At 45.8% G+C, this 19,975-nt stretch overlaps 1 protein-coding gene across 2 annotated transcripts in view; it reads left to right on the top strand.

Moving 5' to 3' along the window:
• Positions 1-1,462: 1,462 nt before the first annotated feature.
• ZNF638 (zinc finger protein 638) overlaps positions 1,463-19,975 on the top strand; it is a 146,688-nt gene continuing 128,175 nt past the window's right edge. Inside the window, exon 1 of one of the 2 annotated variants that reach the window (XM_074195917.1) lies at positions 1,463-1,528. The gene's annotated coding sequence lies outside the window, so the exon portion shown is untranslated. Of the gene's footprint in view, positions 1,529-10,183; positions 10,252-19,975 lie in introns of those variants that run through there. The other variant, XM_074195916.1, reaches the window with a different exon arrangement.

Here is a 19,975-nt window from a genome sequence, read left to right as displayed (position 1 = left end):
CAACTTAATGTCGTTTGTGATTAGCAGTGCATCAGAAGCGTTTGTGAGGGGGGTGAGTCGACTTAGGTGAGAAATAGCTTAATCTAGCGAAGCTCATTGCCCACCCCCCTCCATGAGGCAGCGGGCGGCCAGGTGGGGCAGCGCACTGCCCACCCCCTCCATGAGGCGGCGGGCGGCCAGGTGGGGCAGCGCACTGCCCACCCCCTCCATGAGGCGGCGGGCGGCCAGGTGGGGCAGCGCACTGCCCACCCCCTCCATGGGGCGGCGGGCGGCCAGGTGGGGCAGCGCACTGCCCACCCCCTCCATGGGGCGGCGGGCGGCCAGGTGGGGCAGCGCACTGCCCACCCCCTCCATGGGGCGGCGGGCGGCCAGGTGGGGCAGCGCACTGCCCACCCCCTCCATGAGGCGGCGGGCGGCCAGGTGGGGCAATGCACAGATCACTGGCCCCGGCGGCCGGGAGTTCCAGCCCGGTCTCAGACACTTGTGGTTGGGCCGGGGCGGCCTCCGGGGCCACCTGCCCGTCCTGGAGCATCTCTGGCCCGGGCACCCAGAAGGTTCTGGAGGAGACTCGGCACAGCCCCTCCCCCACTCAGACCACTTGGTATGCTCCCTGATGCCACGTCTCCTCGGAGGAGGAGGAAGGCCAAACCCAACAATGGCAGGACGGGTGGCGAGGTGTCCTTGGGAGTGGGAGGTCATGAGTTCGAATGCCGCCTCCGGAGCCCACGGGGTCCCGAGTCCGCCCAGAAAGGCGGGCTGACCCCGGGACAGCCTGGGCAGCGGTCCTCGGCTCGCCCTGGCGGCCACGTTACCGCCCTTATCGGAGGGTTTCCGAGGGCGCGAAGGGGCGGCCCGCCGGGCCGGGCGCGGGCCCGAGGCCCCGAGTGCGAATCCCGCCGGCCGGCGGCGTTGTGCGGCTGCGCCTCCCGCCCGGCCCGCCCGGCCGCGTGCGCCTCAGTTTCCTGCCCCGTGGGACGGCCGTGAGGAGCCCCGCCCCGCCCCCATCCGATGAGGTCACCCTGGAGCCCCCCCCGGGACGTGGCGGCGGGGGCGGGGCCTGGCGGGGCGGGGCCTGGCGGGGGCGGGGCCGGAGACGGGCCACGCGCCCGCCGGGCTCCCGGCTCCGCGGCGCGAGCCCCCTCCCCCTCCCCCGCGGGCCCCGCTCCTCTCCCCGCCTTCTTCTCCCACCTATCAGGCTTCCCGCGCTCGGCCCGTCCCCGCCTCCGATTGGCCGGCCGGCGCGGAGGGGGCGGGCCCCGGCGCGGCTCGCGGGGCCGGCGGCGTCGCCGGCTCAGTCTCTCCGGGTCTCCGCCCGGGGTGGGCGGTGGAAGGGCGCGGGGGCCCGGCCAGGGGGCGCCAAGATGCCCCAGGACGGCGCGGCCGCCGGCGCGCCCGGCCCCGGGACGGCCGCCCCGGGAGCCCTGGCCGCCGCCGCCGCCGGAGTGGCCGGGCTGGGCGGCGGGGCGCTCCTGCCGAGCCCCGCCTTGGTGGCCTCCGGAGCTGCGCCCGTCCCGGACCCGCTGAGACGGTGAGCGCGTCCTCGGGGGGGATCCGCGGCCCGGCGCCCAGGGCGCATGCTCCCGGGGGGGCCCGCAGGGAGGCGGGGGGCCGGCACGGGAGGGGGCGGGCGCAGGGGCGGGGCCGCGCCCCGCGATTGGCCGCGGGGAGCCCCGGACGCCGCGGCCGGGCTCGGGGCTGCGGAGCCGCCGGCCCCGGGCTGACCGTCCTCCCGGGCTCGCGGCGCCCAGCGCCCGGGCCGGGCCGCCGCGCTCCCCGGGGTGACCTTGGGCGGAGGCCGGCCTCGGGCCCGGCCCGGCTCCGGACTCGAAAGTCCCCGCCGCGTCCCGGGCCTGCGGGGGCCCGAGGGCAGTGGCGCGGGCCCAGGGCTCCGCCGGCCTCCGCGCCGCGCCTTGTCATCGCTGCGGATTATTACTTGTTAGTTCAGTGTTAATCATGATTAGGATGAATTCACTTCTCCTGTCTCCACCGCAGTCTTCTCCCGGGAAAGCTAAAGGGACTGGGCGGGAAATATCTAGGGGCCCCGGGGGACGGGGGCGCCCAGGTGCCCCCCGGAGCCCACTTGCTAGTCCTTTCCGGCCCTTGGGAGACAGCATCTGGCCCAGGAAGCCTGAGCGGCATGCTGGGTGCCCGGGTCTTAGCCCCCTTTCACTGTGGTGAAGCTAATGGCTCCCTCGTATTTTTTTTAGGGTTTTTTGGGGTTCTTTTAAGGGTCTGAGGACGGATTCGCACTCAGGTCCTCCTGACTCCAGGGCCGGTGCGCCACCTAGCTGCCCGAGATCATTTTTTAAAACGTAATTGACTCTTTTTTAAATATTGGAAGGAAATGCTAAGTTTCAGTCCGGTTCCTGGACCCTTGGAAATCCGTCCACCAGACGGGGGACCCCAGGTTCGCAGCCGCATTTACAAACGAAGACATCGGGGACCCACCAAAGAGAGCCAGAGCTCAGAGCCAGTGGAGATAGCAGAGTGGGACATGAGTTAAAGACCCGGGCAGGGAAGGGCTCTTCAGTGGGAAAAGAAGACTTTAAGGGAACCCCATGCGGGTTCATGCCGGAATAGGGCCATTTAAGAACTGAACAAAAATGAAATCTGAGGACTGGACAGTCCCTGTGACTTGCACCTCTGGGGAAGAGAGAGGGTGGAATTTATAAGTGGAAGGGACCCTGAGAGCCTAACCCTGTGCAGACCACTGTGAAAAGGTCTTCCATCTGGAAACCTCTCCCGTCTCCCAGGAATTTAGCTTACAACTGTTGCCTTTCCCTGTGCCTTTGGGGTCATTAGGAATTAATTTCAAATGCTTTAAGGTTATATTTGCGACTTAAAAAAAACTAGGAAGGCTTTCAATATGACCTTTCCCTTTTAATATAAATTATTCTTTCTGGTGGTGCTGTAGATTTCTGGGGTTAGGGTTAGGGGGGGAAATTGAGAGTGAGAGGAGTAAATCGGCCAGTAATCTCAGTCCTCAAACTCCGGGCTTCCCCACGCCATGGGCTGGCATTGAGAGCCCACTGCCAACAGTTTTGATGCACTTATTTCTTTGTGGCCCAATAGGGCTGAATGATTCATTTCCTAGGCATGGATATACCACAAGGAACATGGAAACCCATCACACAGACCCACTGTGGACAGTTCTCCTCACCAGAGGTGTCCTTACTCCACAGCCCTTCTCTTTTTCTAATCCTGACAAGAGTTTTAGTGTGTAGAAATAGAGGTTTCCCTCTTTGCCCCCCCCCATAGTCATTGAACATTATTAGATTAAATGGTTTATAGGCCAACATTTATGGGATTTGGGGTGGTAGGAAAAAGTTTGTGTTTCGTAATCTTAATATAGTTTTGGATAAGATGACTTCTTTCTTGATCTCTAAGTTCTAAACCTGAAGATGTTGTTATATTTTGGTTTATCCCTAGTCCAATGCCACTGGATTTATTTTTCTTTCTTATCTCATAAGAGGGGAGATGAGGATAAATAGGTTGTGTCCCTTGGGTACAGTTTTGGCTAATTATGATGTCAGAATTCTTTGTTTCTTTATGTATTGCCCCGTTCTAGGATTAGAAGTGAGGGATATGGTCACGTAAATACAATTGTGGGGTGGCTAGGTGGCGCAGTGGATAGAACACTGGCCCTGGAGTCAGGAGTACCTGAGTTCAAATCTGGCCTCAGACACTTAATAATTACCTAGCTGTGTGGCCTTGGGCAAGCCACTTAAGCCCGTTTGCCTTGCAAAAACCTTTTAAAAAAGCTCTATAAATACAGTTGTATCTTGTTTTACACAATTAGATGTTTGTGGAAAAGATGTCATTTGATTGGTCATATTTTGCAAACTCCAATGGGATTTCTGTTTAAAGGAAGTCTATTTGGAATCTTTCATTAAACCAGTGATCACTTTTTGCTGGCTTGGCAGTTCTCTCCTGAGTTCTAGAGAATTTGCTTTTGTTAGTGGAGCTGGTGCTCCACTGACAGAGAAATTCTTATTGGAAGTACTGAAAGCTGATACTTGCTAAAGTAAATTGTTTTTTAGGTTTTCTTGTAGTGAGCATCCTACCCTATTTAGATGGATTTAAATTTGTATAGGACATGAAAAGATTACCCAGTTCATATTACCTCACATTAAAAGATGAGGGAAATTGAGGCTTAAATAGTTTAAGTGACTTGTCCAGGGTCTCATGGGTAGTTTTATTTATGATTTACTTAGTCAATCAGTAAGCATTTATCAAGGGCCAGAGGTCTAGTTGGACATATTCAAGTCCTGAAACAATGCCAGCTGTCCAAGAGCTCATAGGCTTACAGGGACCAAGGAGGTCCCATATAATGATTCACGGAGCAGCTGTAAAGGCAGAAGGATGTCAGAGTGGGCAGAGCTCAGGGCTTGAAGTCAAGAAGAGCCAAGTTCAAATTTTGCTTCAGATACTTACCAGCTGTATGATGCTGAACAGATGCCTTAATCTGATGGAATCACAGTTTTCATTTGTTAAATGAGGGTCTTAACAGCATCTCCCTCACAGGATTATTGGTTGGATCAATTGAGGTAATGTCTATAAAGAGTATGTAAATTATAAAGAAAATGAGTAGGCACCTGCAAGATGGTTAATGGGAAATTCTCCCAAGTGAGTCCTGGACAGGAAGACAAAGGATTTTGTGATCAAGAGGTGTGGATGCCACATGGTGGATCTGCAATTGGGAGCCACTGGAGTTGAATGATTCAGTCGTGATGTGGTCAAATCTGTGCCTAAGGAAAATCACTTTGGCATCTGTTGTGGTCAGGACAGGCTGTCATAGGAGAGACTAAGGATGGGGATTGGGGATTGGAAGGCTGTGGAAATGTCTGCTTGAGAGGGGATGAAGGCAGGGTGGGTAGAGAGAAGGAGGCAGACGTCTTGAAGACAGTTAGATGATGGAGACCCAGGAGTCAAGGATGAAGCTGGGGCTACAAACCTTAGAGACTAAGCTTCTTCTGGACAGAAATAAGGAAGTTTGGAAGAGGGGTAGTTCAGAGGGAAATATGTTTGTTTTGCTCACATTGAATTTAAGGTATTTTGCAAGCATCCAGTTTAAAGTGCCCAATGAACAGTTGGTGATGTAGGGCTGAATTTCCCTAAGCCTGGTCTGGGAGTTAGAACTATGGGCATTGAGGCCAGAATTCGGCCTGAGATCACTGAGGAGGAAGAGAATAGATCCCGGGCACCCTCCCCACTAAGAGGCCGTATGTGTGATGGATGAGGAATAAGGTCTGAGAAGAGAGAAGAACCAGAACAGGGGAAAATCCAAGGAGCAGGGATGAGCAAGGTCTCACTACTAAAACTTTCACATTCCATTTTTTGGGGAGTCAGGTTGAGTATCAATGAAAAATTATATTTTCTTTCCCTTAAGATTATTTATATGGAATATTTAGGAACAGCTAGTGGATAGCACACTAGGCCTGGAGTCAGGGAGACTTATCTTCATGAGTTTAGATCTGGCTTCAGGCACTTACTAGCTGTGTGAGCCTGGGCAAGTCACTGTATCCCATTTGCCTCAGTTTCTTCATCTGTAAAATGAGCTGGAGAAGGAAATTCCAGCTTCTTTTCTGAGAAAAATCTTAATGGGGTCCTGAAGAATCAAACATGACTCAAGAACAAACAATATTTCTATGGTACTTGAAGGCTTGTCAAAGTCATTTTAGTCTCCTATTATGCTGATTTTAGAGATGAGAAAACAGGCTCTGAGAGGTGAAGTGGGAGGGAGTGGGGTATAGTGGAGAGAATTGGGTGGGATCCCAGCTCCAGACCTCAGTCGAAACCTGGCTCCTCTAAGGATGATGAGGGTGATGTGGTTCTTACTAGGTGACAGCTATGGACTGGTGACTGATCAGTGTCAGAGACAGTGGCCAGATTCAAGCCATTCCCTTCTGCCCTTCATCCTTATAGAGTTAAAGGAAATTAATGGGTAATATCCAATCCCAACACAGTTTTTCTAGGATTTGGATGGATGTGCTGGTGAGGGAGGAGGGCAGTACTTTTCTTTTCCCTATAAATTGATTTATAAAATTGAATTATGGTATTCTATTGGCTTAAATTAACTTTTTATTATTTTAATGTGGTACATTATCCTTATTCATCATGAGATTTTTCTTTTTACTGTTTAGTGAAGTATTGTTTTGTCATTTTAAAAAAACTCAGTATAGGACAATGTGAGGTAGTAACATTTTCCTTGTTGAATTTTTCAGCATTGTCCAAAACTTTCACCATAGTCCTCGGGCTAGTCTCTGTTACTGTGTTGTTTTCCAGTGAGTTATTGGCTGTTTTTAGACAGGCCGTGTTATTTTCTGGTGCTGAGTTGGAACATCACGGGGAGTGTGATATAGTGTTCCCGAGGATCCCTACTGTTGATCCTTTCTGTTTTAACTGGGTTCCGTCTACTCAGGGGCCACTAGTGAAAGTAGGAAGGAGTTGGCGAGGCTTGGTGTCTTGCCAAGGAACGTGGTCCCAAAGTGGCCTGAGCCTCCTTGGAAGCTGTGGCTTGTCCTTCATCCCAAGTCTTTTCCCCTACAATGTGATTTTCTTTACTCTCCCTCAGCATCACTCAGTCCAACCTGCAGCAGTGGACAGAGAGGCCTTGGAGCTTTGTTTCAGACCTGCTCTAGTGTCTTCGTATCTTCTTGTTGTAGTTGTGGAGATTGCTTTCTGGCTAGCAGTTGACTGACAAAGAGCAGGTTGGTGCAGCCTCTCAAGGTCTTCCCACAGATACTTTACTTTAGGATAGTGTATTTAATTTTGCTTCTAAGGGCTAAGGTAGAAGGATCAGTTATGACTGATTAGGGGTGACGATGATGGAATTGGAACTGAAATTTGAAGAGAAAATTACAGGAAGAGTCTGTTCTTGATGGTAGGAGATTGGAAGGCTCTCTCACCAACACATGCCTAATTATATATGTACGAAAAAGGAAAAGAAGAAGTTACTTTGGTCATTGAAAGGAGAAAAGTTGAAAAATTTTCCAGATTTTTAAAAAATCATCAAGTTCTTATAAAAACAGTTTTTTTAAGTTTTTTAAAATTTTTTTTAAGTTTTCTGTTACCTTAAAAATCTATACTACCAGGGCGGCTAGGTGGCGTAGTGGATAAAGCACCAGCCTTGGAGTCAGGAGTACCTGGATTCAAATTCGGTCTCAGACACTTAATAATTACCTAGCTGTGTGGCCTTGGGCAAGCCACTTAACCTCATTTGCCTTGCAAAAACCTAAAAAAAAAAAAAATCTGTACTACCACTATATGTAATGAGATGAATGGTAGATACCAATAGATATCAATGATAGATACCAATGTCCTTCTACAAATGTTAGTGTTCACATAGCTGCCAATAGCATTACCCTAAAGCTAATGATAGAAATACAGGGGAAAACATTTCTGTTGGGGTAACAGTGGCATCTTGGCATGTGTGGATTAGGAGAGAAATGATCACAAGGAGATAGGCCTGGCAGAAGGGATAGGTCTTGATTAAAATAGGGTTTGAAAATGGGAGGCTCATAGATTTGGCCCTTCTCAAGCAAATACTAAACTTATTTTAACCATAATATTGTTTTTTTCTTGGGAGACTCTGGGAGGGGAGAGAGCTTGAGATGGCTACCTTTTTTGCTTATTATTCCAGAGAAAATAGCTTAGGCTCATAGAAATTAGAGCTGGAAGAGTCCTCCTTGAATCCCTGTTTTTGTTGTTCTGACCCCATGTGATCCCATGGACCATGGAGGACCATACATTTAAAACTAAGGGTCTGTCATCTTGTATAAATGAAGAAACTGAGGCACAGAGCAGAGGAGCAGTTTCATGAAGAGAGCTGTCCATTGAAGGCTGGGTCTTTCAAATGCATTGGGTTTTTCCTCATCAATTCACATTCCTTCTGAAGGCCAATACTTGTGTGTATGGGGACTGTGTGTGTGTGTGTGTGTGTGTGTGTGTGGGGATGTCAATAAGGGGAAGAAAGGAATGAAAACGAGGGTTCCCTCTTATAATTAGGGCCTGTCCTCAGGTAGCAGGACTAAAAGATCTATAAAATAATAGCTATGTTTTAGAAAGTCTCCTATTTCTTTGTTTTTGTTATTGCAATAGGGACAAACTTGTTTGCTTTTAAGAGCATTGCATTGATTTTTCAGAGTTCAAAGTAGGTTGAACCTGGAGGGAAAGTAGGGCCAAGATGAAACCAAACAAATGGTCACTGAAACCCTCCAGGAAGGAGAAATCTTTCCTTTCTCCCCTCAGGAGAAATATCCTGATGTCCCACCTTAGGAGACAAGAAGAGCCTGCTTAGAAGACCATGGGAGGAAACAAAATCATGGTTAAAATGTCTTCCCCTCATCTGGACTCTCTAAGCTAGATGACTATTTGTCAGGTGTATTATACTGGAGATTTCTTTTCAAGCCTGGGTTGGAGTACAGTATTAAAGATGACCCAGTAAAAGTTTAGAAGCTCAGAAATGTACAAAATATATATATTATTGTTTAATATCAACACATTTTATCTTTTAATACCATATTAATTCAGACCTTTTCTCTGGGTTAAAAGGAGGGCCAAAAATTTCACTCAGATTTTCCAGATCAGGGTGATAGCTGCTTCCCCAGATGTGGAAGGGATAATTGTACTTAGTCACAGAAACCACTTCCCTTTCAGAAAAGTCACGAATCTGTCGTCATTGTTATGAAAATTAGAACTTCTGGCTTGGCCCAAGCCTCCTGGCTTGTTGCTTAGAGGACTGGCTTGAAGGTTGATCAAAGTGTGGTAGGCATCCACCCCCACCCCCTCCATCCAAAGAGTTCTCCCTTAAAAATTGTAAGTGGAAAAAATGAGATCAAGACTGTGAGACCAATTTGTGGATTGTTGATTTTGAGGTTAGAACTTTTTTCTTTAGAGGAAAGTCTTACCTCTCTTTGTCTACTGAGTTTTAAAGAATTGTCCTTGGCAGTTTCTATCTGTTGTGCCCATTAGGATGAAGGTAGGAACGGGGAATAGTGATGTCTAAATGGTTTTCATTACTAGCTGCCAAGTGACACTAACTCCATGAATAATCCCCATAAGATTGTGCTTTCTAAATTTTTTTTTTTTAAAAAGAATAAAGCATCCCATATTTAAATAGAATTTTGCTTTCTTCTCAACAACTCTTTGAGGTGGGAAATTCAAGAATTATATCCATTTTATGAATGAAGAAACTGAGACTCATGGAGTTTATGCATACCTATTAAGTAGGAAATTCCAGTTCTCCTGACCCTGTGTTATTGTTCTTTTTATGAACCCATGCTACCTCTTATGATAGGAACCCATGGGAGTTACCCTTAAAGTGGTCTTAATCAAATAACTTTGGTTTGAGAAGGCTTGATAATATCTCCTCAGGTGACCATAAAGGAAGTGAGCCATCAGGAAAAAGTATGAACTTGGTTAGTTAATCTCTCACCATATTCTTTGAAAGACCTTTTTGTCCTCAGAAGAGAGAATATCTTGTCTCTACAACTATTTCATTTAAATGAAGGTAGTTAGTTGGGTGGTGAGGGGCTTGGAGAGGAGGTCATTACAATTTGTGCTGGTTTGAAGTCTCAGGAGGTAAGATGAACTGGCCAAGGAAAGGTTGTTGGAATATATCTAGGCATGAGAAAAAGAAGCCTTTTGGTTGACTGAATGGGTTTTTCCATTTGCAAGTTTTACTGAGAGGATAGATAGATGCAGGTCAGGCTTCAGTATTTTAGGGGAAAGGTAGAATGTTATCTTCATGCTTGGCTACAAATAACTCTTGTAAAATGTTGTGATCATGTTCAAACTAAGCCTTTTCCTTGAACTATCTTCCTAGTTTCAAAGTGACTCTTCCGGGTTGTGAAAATGAAAGCCCCTGCTTGTTTATCTCAGGACCTCAAAACATTGGAAATGAATTCCAAACTGCCTGGCGTCATATGCCAAGAATTCCTGCCCTCACCCGTCACCTCATGCATGCCCAGCCCCTAGAACAGCCTTCAGGGCAAACTAAATCCTCACATGTGCTAGCTAATGGGGCTGTATGTGGGGAGAGCTTTTGATGAGGCCCAGAGCCTGGGCTGTTCTAGCTCTTGATGTCTGCTCTTTGGACTGATTGGGGTTTCTTGGTTTTAAAACAGATGTCTCCGATCAGTGAAGAGCTGCTTTGTGTGCTCTTGTGTCCTGGCAGTGCCACCCTCTCCCTGGCTTTGACGCTCCGCTGCTGCCTCTGCCTCCTCAATTGCCTGCCTTGTGTTGCCTTTTGTGAGTAGCTTGTGACCATGGGAATGTCGTTTTCCCAAACCCCCAAACTGACTCACAAAAAACAGATAAAAAATAGGGGTGATGTTGAAAATAATTTGCTAATTTTTCAAGAATTTGAAGCCACTGAATTATTCTTCTATAGCCATGGTCCTTTTCTCGTTCCCTTGGGTTCAGTGTCTGCTGGGTGATTTGAACACAACACCATCACGAATAGAGCGACTGCTAAGAAGGTTAAAGAACTTTACAAATAGAGTATCAGTAATCCTTTCTTAGTGAATGAAGGTCTTCCTCTCTTAAATTCATTTGTTTATTGCAGATGGTATCTAGGACATAGCAGCCGTCCACCCGGGCTTCATTTAGTAAGCTGTGTTTATGCCAAAAAGTTGAGTTTAAATATACTACTGGAACAGAAAAGGCAGTTTAAATACTGACTGTTTGCAAATCTTGTTACTGAAGTAGTCGTAGGTTTAAATGAGGGGTTCTTTCTCAAGACCAGTTAGGAAGAAGAGATTGGGATGGGGAAAGATGCTTACTAAATATGGCATCAATCATGACTGACAGCTTCAGCATGGCACAATCTTCTTCAGTAAAACAGGGGGGAAAGTATTTAGGATTTCTTCAGGAGGAGAGGAGCCAGTCCTTCCCAGGGGATTCTAGAATCATAGCCAGATTCCCAGAGCTGGAATGACCCCCTTGTTCTGGAGAGCTCCTCTGCCCATCTGAGCCTTTTGCCTTGGGCCCCAAGCAGTGGATAGAGCCATGTGGGCAGCAGTATTCATATCTCTGGTCCAGGCAGAGAGGAAACGGTCTCCTTGGGTGCTGCAGTGGTCTCAATGCTTGGTCAGGGGTACTTAAGAAATACTTGTGGATTCAAAGTAAAAATAAATCTGAGCATCATCTTTGTAGAGATGAACATTGATTCATGGTAGCTGATGAAGTGAAATCAAGTGAAATAATATAGGAGAGGAGAGAAAAGCAAAACCTTGGGAAACACCAGGGTGCCCAGTCATACCCACCGCTTCCCACCCTACTCCATGTTCACCAAACTGATGTTGGAAAAAACCAGGAGGTGGACCCTCCTGCAGCTAGCCAGTCCTACACTTCCCTAATTAATCCACTGTCCCATTCCCTGGGGGCAACTAGGTCAGACCTGGTATCTGGAAGACTCTAGTTCAAATCTGGCTTCAGACACTTACTATTTGGGTGACCCTGGGCAAAGAACTTAACCCTGTTTCCCTCAGTTTCCTCATCTGTAAAAAGAGCTGGAGAAGGAAATGACAAACCACTCCAGTAACTTGGCTAAGAAAACCCTCAAAGGGCTCACAAAGAGTTGGACATGGCTGAAAAATGACTCAACAAATCCCACTCATCACAGAAGCTTGTCTAAACCTTTTCATCCCTTCATAGACTTCCTGTGGTTCCCCTTAGCTGTGATCTTGGTTGAGAACATTGCTTCATATTTCACTGAAAAGATTTAGGATGTTCCCAAGAGCATCATTCAAATGTCTCCCCTTTTCTCTCCTCCAGCCCCGTCTCATTTGAGGAGGTCTCCCTTCTCTTTGCCAAGAACAGGAGTCAATTATCAAACATCCCTTATGTATATCTACTATGGGCCAGACACTATGCAAAATACTGGGAATACAAAGAATGCAAAAGGTGGGCCTGCCATGAGGCCCATCACAACAGACAAATAATCTGTATGAATAATCTGTAGAATAGATAGGATCTAATCAATGGGGTGATGATGATGATGCCATAATGAAGAGGGACTCTGGGAGGTTCAGCCACCTGTAGGGGATGAGGAAGGAGGCCAGGAGATAGGAGAGCATTCTGGCTGGGCAACAGCCAGAGATAATGCAGAGTTGGGAGGTGGAGCCAGGAGGCCAGTGTCCCTGGATTTCAGAGGATGGGGAGGAGAACTTGGTTCTGGAAGGCTTTGAATGCCAAGCAGAGGGAAATGACATGGTTGCACATTGTAGAAAACTCACTTTGGTAGCTCTTGAAAGGATGCCACGGAGTAGAGGGAGAGGAAGGCTTGTGTCTGGCTGACCATTCAGGGGTCGCTGCAATGATCTGGGCATGAGGAAATGAGGGTATGTGTGAGATTGGTGCCAGAATAAGAGAAGACAAAGGGAGGTTACACAGGTGAAGATGAGACTAGTTTGTGAGCCTGGGTGACTGGAAAGATGTCACACCAGAAACTGGGGAACTTTGTGAAAGAGATAACAAAATTCAGTTGAGTTAAAGATGTTGACCATTTATCCAACTTGAAATGTTTGATAGACAGTTGATGCCCCGAGTCTGGAAGTCAGAAAAAAGATTAAGGCTTAGATGTGAGAATGATCAGCATAGATATGATGGTTGAATCTATGAGAGAGAGCTAATGTAATCACCATATGAAATGGTATAGAGAGAGAGGAGAAAAGGGCCCAGGACCAAGCTCCATAGGACAGCCAGCATAGGTGGGCATGACCCAGAGGAAGATCTAGTAACAGAAAATGAGCAATGCTGATAGATGGGAGGGAACAGGAGAAAAGAACACCAAGAAGAGAGTGGTCCACGGTGTCGGAGAGCTCTAGAAGGATGGGGATTGAGAAGAGATCATTGGTCACTTGGGAGGGAGTGGTTTAGATGGAATGATGAGGTCAGAGGCCAGACAACAGAGGGTTGAGAAGAGTGTGGGAAGAAGGGAAAGGGAGACATCAGGAGAAATGGGATGTTGCCTTGCAGAGATGGATGATCAAGACAGGGATTGTTTTAGGATGGGGGACCTGTGTATATTGGGAAGAAGCAGTAGACAGGGAGAGACTGAAGAAAGATGATAGAGCTGGGCTGGTGGAAAGGTCATCTGCTGGAGGGGATGGGGTGGAATGAAAGGTAGAGGGATGTGCTTCAGCAAGAGGAAAGGGGACCTCATTAGGTGAGGCAAGGATGAAGGGATGACGGTGACAGAAGACATCTGAGTGATGTGAGATGAAGAGGGGGGCAAATGACTTTGTTTTTAGTAACATGAGCCAAAATTTGAAGGAGGAATGAAAGCTTTGGAAGAGGTCTAGCGGTGTGTGGGATAGATAATCAGGGAGGTTGACAAGGATTGCCTCGTTGCAGTAAGGTCATCTGAAGGTTTGGGACAGACATTTGTAGTGGAATAGTCAGCATAATTTATGATTTTTCTCCAGCTTCATGGCATTGTGATAAGGGGCAAGAGACTTTGTGTGTGACTGAGGTTGTGTGGAAAATAAGCAGGCAAGTTAAAGAGCCGTGAGGTCAGATTATCTGAGGGAAGATCAAAATGTTGAAGTCCCCAAGAATGGAAATAGGAGCTGAGGAGAGTGAGCTGGACACTGACCTCATGAAGGAAAGGAGAGGGGTCTGGAGCGTGGTAGACAACAGCTACCAGGATTTAGATGGCTATGGAGTGATTGAACCTCAAAGGAATAGAGATTTCTGAGTGATGGTAATATGACGAGAACCTGGAAGTGGCTGTGGGAAGCAAGGAGTATTTCTACTCCCCCAGCTTGACCAGTAGGTGGAGAGCGAGTGAGGAGAGTGCGGTCACTGCTGGCCGTGTCTCGAGAGGGGTGTCATCCAGGCAGAGCCAAGGCTCAGGCAGAAGACTGAAGGAGTAGCAATGGAAAAGGTAGAAGAGGGAAAGTGGAGGGCAAGAGGAGCAGGGTGCATGGCAGAGATTGGCCCTTTTTTCAGATTCTTATTTATTTAGTTTTTCCAGCTACATGCAAAAATAGTTTTTAGCATTCATTTTTTGGTAAGATTTTGAGTTCTATATTTTTCTCCCTCCCTTCCTTTCCTCCACCCCCCCCAACTTGATATTGAGTAATTTGATATAGGTTATAGGTTATACATGTGTAACTATGTTAAACATTTCCATATTAGTCATATTGTGAAAGAAGAATCAGAATAAAAGGGGGAAGGGGCAGCTAGGTGGCGCAGTGGATAGAGCACCGGCCCTGGAGTCAGGAGTACCTGAGTTCAAATCCGGCCTCAGACACTTAATAATTACCTAGCTGTGTGGCCTTGGGCAAGCCACTTAACCCCATTGCCTTGCCAAAGGGGAAAAAAAGGATAAAAGGGAAAAAGCCATGAGAGGGGAAGAACATACCAAAATGTAAAGCAATTTTTAAAATTGAAAATAGTCTGCTTTGGTCTGCTTTCAGACTCCATAGTTCTTGCTCTGGATGTGGATGATACCTTCTGTCATAAATCCTTTGGAATTGTCTTTGATCACTGTACTACTGAGAAGAGCTAAGAAATTAATCAGTTGATTTGAACTGATCATCACACAAGGTTGTCCAAGGTTCTCCTTGGTTCTGCTCACTTCATTCACTGTCAGAGCAATCTTTCTGTTCATGAGTTCTACCAGAATAATAGCACTCCATCCCATTCATATACCACAGTGTGTTCAGCCATTCCCCAATTGAAAGTCCTTCCTCAATTTCCAATTCTTTGCTACTACAGAGAGAGCTGCTCTCAATGTTTTTGTCCATAAGGATCCTTTCCCCTTTATTGTGATGTCTTTGGGTGGTTTTGTTGAATCAAAGGATATGCACTTTATCACCTTTTGGGCATAATTCCAAATTGCTCTCCAGAATTGTTGGATCAGTTCACAACTCCACCAGTAATGTGTTTTTCCTCATCCCCTTCGACAATGATCATTTTCCTTTTCTTATCATATTGGCCAATCTGATATAGGTGTGAGTTGTTTTAATTTTCATTTCTCTAAGCAATAATGATTTGGAGTATTTTTTTCACATGACTGTAGATAGTTTTAATTTCTTCATATAACTGCCTGTTCATAGCCTTTGACCATTTATCATTTGGGGAATGATTTGTTTTCTTATACATTTGATTTGGTTCTCTATATTTTAGAAATGAGTCCTTTATTGGAAACAATAGCTGTAAAAATTGCCTCCCAACTTTCTGCATTCTTCTTAATATTGGGTGCATTGGTTTTATATGTACAAAATCTTTTTCATTTAAAGGAATCAAAATTATCCATTTTACATTTTTTAATTTTTTCTATCTCTTTGGTTACAAAGTCTTCCCTCTCCATTGATCGGAGAGATAAATTATCCCTTGTTCTCTTAATTAGCTTATGGTATCACCCTTTATGTTTAAATCCTGTGCCTGGTTCAATCTTAACTTGGTATAGAGTATAAGGTGTTGATTTCTGCTATATTGTTTTCCAGGTTTTCCCAGCAGTTTTTGTCAAATCATGAGTTTTAGCCCAGAAGCTAGTCTTTGGGTTTATCAAGCAATAGATTATTATAGTCATTTACTACTGTTTCTTTTGTCCCTAATCTATTCCACTATTCACTTCTCTGTTTCTTGACCTGTTCCAGGCAGTTTTGATGACTGCCACCTTATGGTATAATTCTAGATCTGATATGGCCAGGTGACCTTCCTTTGTATTTTTTCCATTGGTTCCCTTGATAATCTTGATCTTTTGTTTCTTAGATGAATTTTGTTACTATGCTTTCTATCTCTATAAAATAATTTTTTGGTAGTTTGATTGGTATAGCACTGATTAGTAATTTAATTTGAGAACTGTCATTTTTACATATTATCTCTGCCTAACCATGATTAATTGACATTTTCCTAATTTTTTAGATCTGATTTTACTTGTGTGAAAAATGTTTTGTAATTGTTTTCATATAGTTTCTGGGTTTGTCTTGGCAGGTAGACTCCCGAGTATTTTATATTTCTACAGTTACTTTAAATGGAATTTCTCTTTCTATCTCTGCTGTTGTTGTTCTTTGAGGGTAATATGTAGAAATGCAGATGATTCATGTGGGTTTATTTTATCTCCTGCAACTCTGCTAAAGTAATTCCAAGTAATTTTTTAGTTGATTATCTAGGATTCTATCATATGCTATCATTTTATCAGCAAAGAGTGATGAGAGTTTTGTTTCCTTATTGCCTGTTCTAATAGTTTCTCTTTCTTCTCTTATTATTAAAACTAACATTTCTAAAACAATATTGAATAGTAGTGGTGATAATGATAGCAAAGATTTTTCATAATGTCATTGTCTATAATGAGACTCTCATATACTCCTGAATATGTACTTGCTGGAGCATCTTTCTCTGGGAAGATGGTCTAGGACTGAGGTTTGGAAGGGCTCCCTCAGCAATATGATAATGGGCCAGAGACTCAAAAGAGGAGAACAGTTTGGGGTTGAACTGCTTCACCAAGGGCTCAAGACGGGCAAAAGGACAGGGTAGCCAGAGCATCTTCTAGATGGGAGAGGTCAAGGAATTCCATTGTGGACAAAGAACAGGATTTGGGATGGCAAAGCACAGGATAAAAGGGAATGATGATGAATTATCAGATAAGAAAATTTCAGTTCACGAACATGGAAATAGAACATTTGTTGGTGATGTGAAAATGGAATAGTCTCTGAATGAAACTTGCTTGAGGGATAGTAAATGATAATGATCAAAACTTAAAGAAACTTTCTCACTTAAGATTTTTTTGAAATGGAGTGGCTGGTCCTGGTTTAGGCCTGGAGGTGTTTTTATTCATAGGCACCTTTGTGTTTCTCTTCAGTCCCAGGTTTGAACTTCAGAGTTTCTACTAGGCTCTGGTCTTTTCCTCAGGAATACCTGGAAATTCTCTATTGCATTCTAGATTCAGTTTTTCTCTTGAAGGGCTGTACTGAGTTTTTCTGGGTAAATTTTCTGGCCGTATTTCCACTGTCATTCTTCTCCTGGGGCTGATCCATCCCTCAGGATCCTGGCTGTGACCCTCAGGGCTTGCATTTCTTCCTATTGACTCCTTGCTGTATTTTCTCTTTGACCTAGAACCTCTGGAGTTTGGCCTTAATGTTCTTGAGAGTTGTTCTTTTATGCTTCCTTTTTGGAGGGGCTCTTTTCTTCCTATTTCTACTTTGTATCCGATTCAAGGCGGGGTTTCTTTAAGATTTCTTGTAATAAGGTATCTAGGCTTTTTTATTTTTGGTCATTAATTCACATAATCTAATTCTTAAATTTTCTGTCTCTGAATTGTATTCCAGGGCACTTATTTTTTGATATAAAATTGCTTTTTTTCCCTTTTTTTGTTTTTAGTCTTTCATTTTGTTTTGTTTTTTTATGATTTTGCAAGGCAAATGGGGTTAAGTGGCTTGCCCAAGGCCACACAACTAGGTAATTATTAAGTGTCTGACACTGAATTTTGAACTCAGGGACTCCAGGGCCAGTGCTCCATCCACTGAGCCACCTAGCTGCCCCAGCCATTTCTATTTTTAAAGGAGTTTTTCCTGCAACGATTTTTGTGCCTCTTTTACCATTTGCCCAGTTCTACTTTTGAAGCCTCCTTCTTCCCATTGGCCTTTTGTGCCTCTCTTATCCTTTGGCCCAGTCTGGTTTTTAAGGTGTTATTTTCTTCGGGATTTTTTTGTCTCCTTTACCAAGCTGTTGACTCATTTTTCATGATTTTCCTACATCACTTTCCTTTCTCTTCCCAATTTTTTCTCTACCTCTTACTTAATTTTCAAAATCCTTCTTGAACTCTTTCAAGACTTGAGAGCAATTTCTGTGTTTCTTCAAGGCTTTGAAAATGGGAGCTTTGACTTTGTTCTCTTCTTCTGGGTGTGTGTTTTGATTTTCCTTTTATCACCTTTTTATGACAGGATCTTTTTTCTCTTGTTTGCTTATTTTCCCAGACTATGAGTTGATTTTATCTCTTTGTTAGAGTTGAGCTCTGCTTCCAGCCTGGAGGTCACCATCCTAAACTTCTGGGGCTTTGTGTAGCGGTTTTCAGTGACCACAAGCGCTCTCTTCTGACCCGGAGCTCTGAGGAGGATCCTTGTGGCCACAAGCTCTGGGGCTCTACTGCTCCCCCTCTTCCTGGGACTGTGACCCAGGACGGCGACTCAGAGCTGAGTGTGGGCAAAGCAACAGAGTCCTGCCTCGGTGCTAGCAAAGAGACCCCTGAAATCTCCTTCTGACCCTTACCATCCGTGGACTGAGAGCTCTGGGAGCAGCTGCTGCTCCTGGCTTGCTGGGACCTGACCTCTGCCGCCGCGCCTTCTGCCTTTGACTGCGCTTCGCTCTCCCCAGGTACAGCAGACCTTTCCTGCTAACCTTCGAAGTTGTCTCTGGCTGCAAAGTTGTTTCACTCCATGTTTTGTGAGTTCTGCCACAATTGTTTACAGTCATTATTTAAAGTAAACAGGAGGGGCGGCTAGGTGGCACAGTGGATAGAGCACCGGCCCTGGAGTCAGGAGGACCTGAGTTCAAATCTGGCCTCAGACACTTAATAATGACCTAGCTGTGTGGCCTTGGGCAAGCTACTTAACCCCATTGCCTAGCAAAAACTTAAAAAAAAAAAGCTTCTTGGGTCCTTACCACCTTTTTCCTGTACTATTGTGATAGTGGTCATCTTGTCACATTCCTTCCCTTCCTTAGTCCGTCCTATTGCCAAAATAATCTTCCTAAGTCACCAGTGGGACTTGTTGCTCTCCTAGTCAAAGGCCTTCAGTGTTTCTCTGTTGTTTCTGGGCTCAACTCCAGGCAGGTTTCTAAGGACCTCCCCAATCTGATTTAGCCCAATGGATCCAGTCTTCAGTTATCGTGTTCTCCTTTGCATCCCCTGTGTCCAGCCCAACTTACCCAACAGGACAAGCCTTTCTGCAGTGTCCCCTTCTCATCAGACCTGTCAGAGTCTTTACAGTTTAGGGGAGTTCTCTTCAATAATGCCTTCCCTTCCTCCACCCCATTCTTCAGCCCCTTGTATTCATGGCTGGGTAGGGATTTTATCCCCAGTGGAATGTAGACTTGGAAGGAGGCCTCTCCCTGCCTGTGTATGATAAGTGTTCGATGAATGTTTGATGAATTTAATAAAGTGGCCTGTCTGTCCAGTTTCTTTAGGGTCGGTCTTCTCTGGGTTTATTGATCTTCTAGGACAAGGAATGTGTGGGATTGCTTGTCAAGATTCCTCTACACTGATGTGCACCGATAAATGTGAAGTAGTGCAAGAGCACTAGTTGATGATCACCGTAAAAATTCAAAGATTTCATGAAGACAAGTAAAGTTTATTTAGAGAAAATAAGACCGCAGGGAACATTTTTACAAGTTGAGAACTAGGTCACTTTTGGAAGCTTTGAATAGGCCTCCCTCAGTCAAGTTACTTGGTGACCAGGCACTGTTCCCTGCTTTGTGATACGGAGCCCTTGCCAGGCTGGGAGGGCTGGGAGAGGGGCCTGAGGCTTGGCAGCAGAGAGCTGGCAGGGGAGAACAGCGTTCCTCTTCAAGGATGCAGTGGGGCTGGAGGTTTACTGGGTGTGTGTTTGTGTGTGAGCATGTGTGTGTGGGTGTGTGCATGTGTGTGTGGTATGTGTGTTTGTGTGTGTGAGCATGTGTGTGGGTGTGTATAAGTGTATGAGTGGGGGTATGTATGAGTGTGTGGTGCGTGTATGTGAGTGGTGTGTGTGTGTGTGTGTATGAGTGTATGTTTGTGGTGGGGGGCTCTTTGTTGCATCAAAGATGGTTTTCTAAACTTTTCAATTATTTTAAAATATGAGAGAGGCGGCTAGGTGGTGCAGTGGAGAAAGCACCAGCCCTGGAGTCAGGAGTACCTGAGTTCAAATCCAGCCTCAGACACTTAATAATTACTTAGCTGTGTGGCCTTGGGCAAGCCACTTAACCCCATTTGCCTTGCAAAAAAAAATAATAAAATAAAATATGAGATGATGATGATGATGATGAT

This window comes from Macrotis lagotis, chromosome 1 (assembly GCF_037893015.1).
Source record: "Macrotis lagotis isolate mMagLag1 chromosome 1, bilby.v1.9.chrom.fasta, whole genome shotgun sequence".
NCBI classification, from domain to species: Eukaryota; Metazoa; Chordata; class Mammalia; order Peramelemorphia; family Peramelidae; genus Macrotis; species Macrotis lagotis.
The sequence above is the reverse complement of the archived record's forward strand: the minus strand, read 5'-3'. Positions and strand labels throughout refer to the sequence as shown.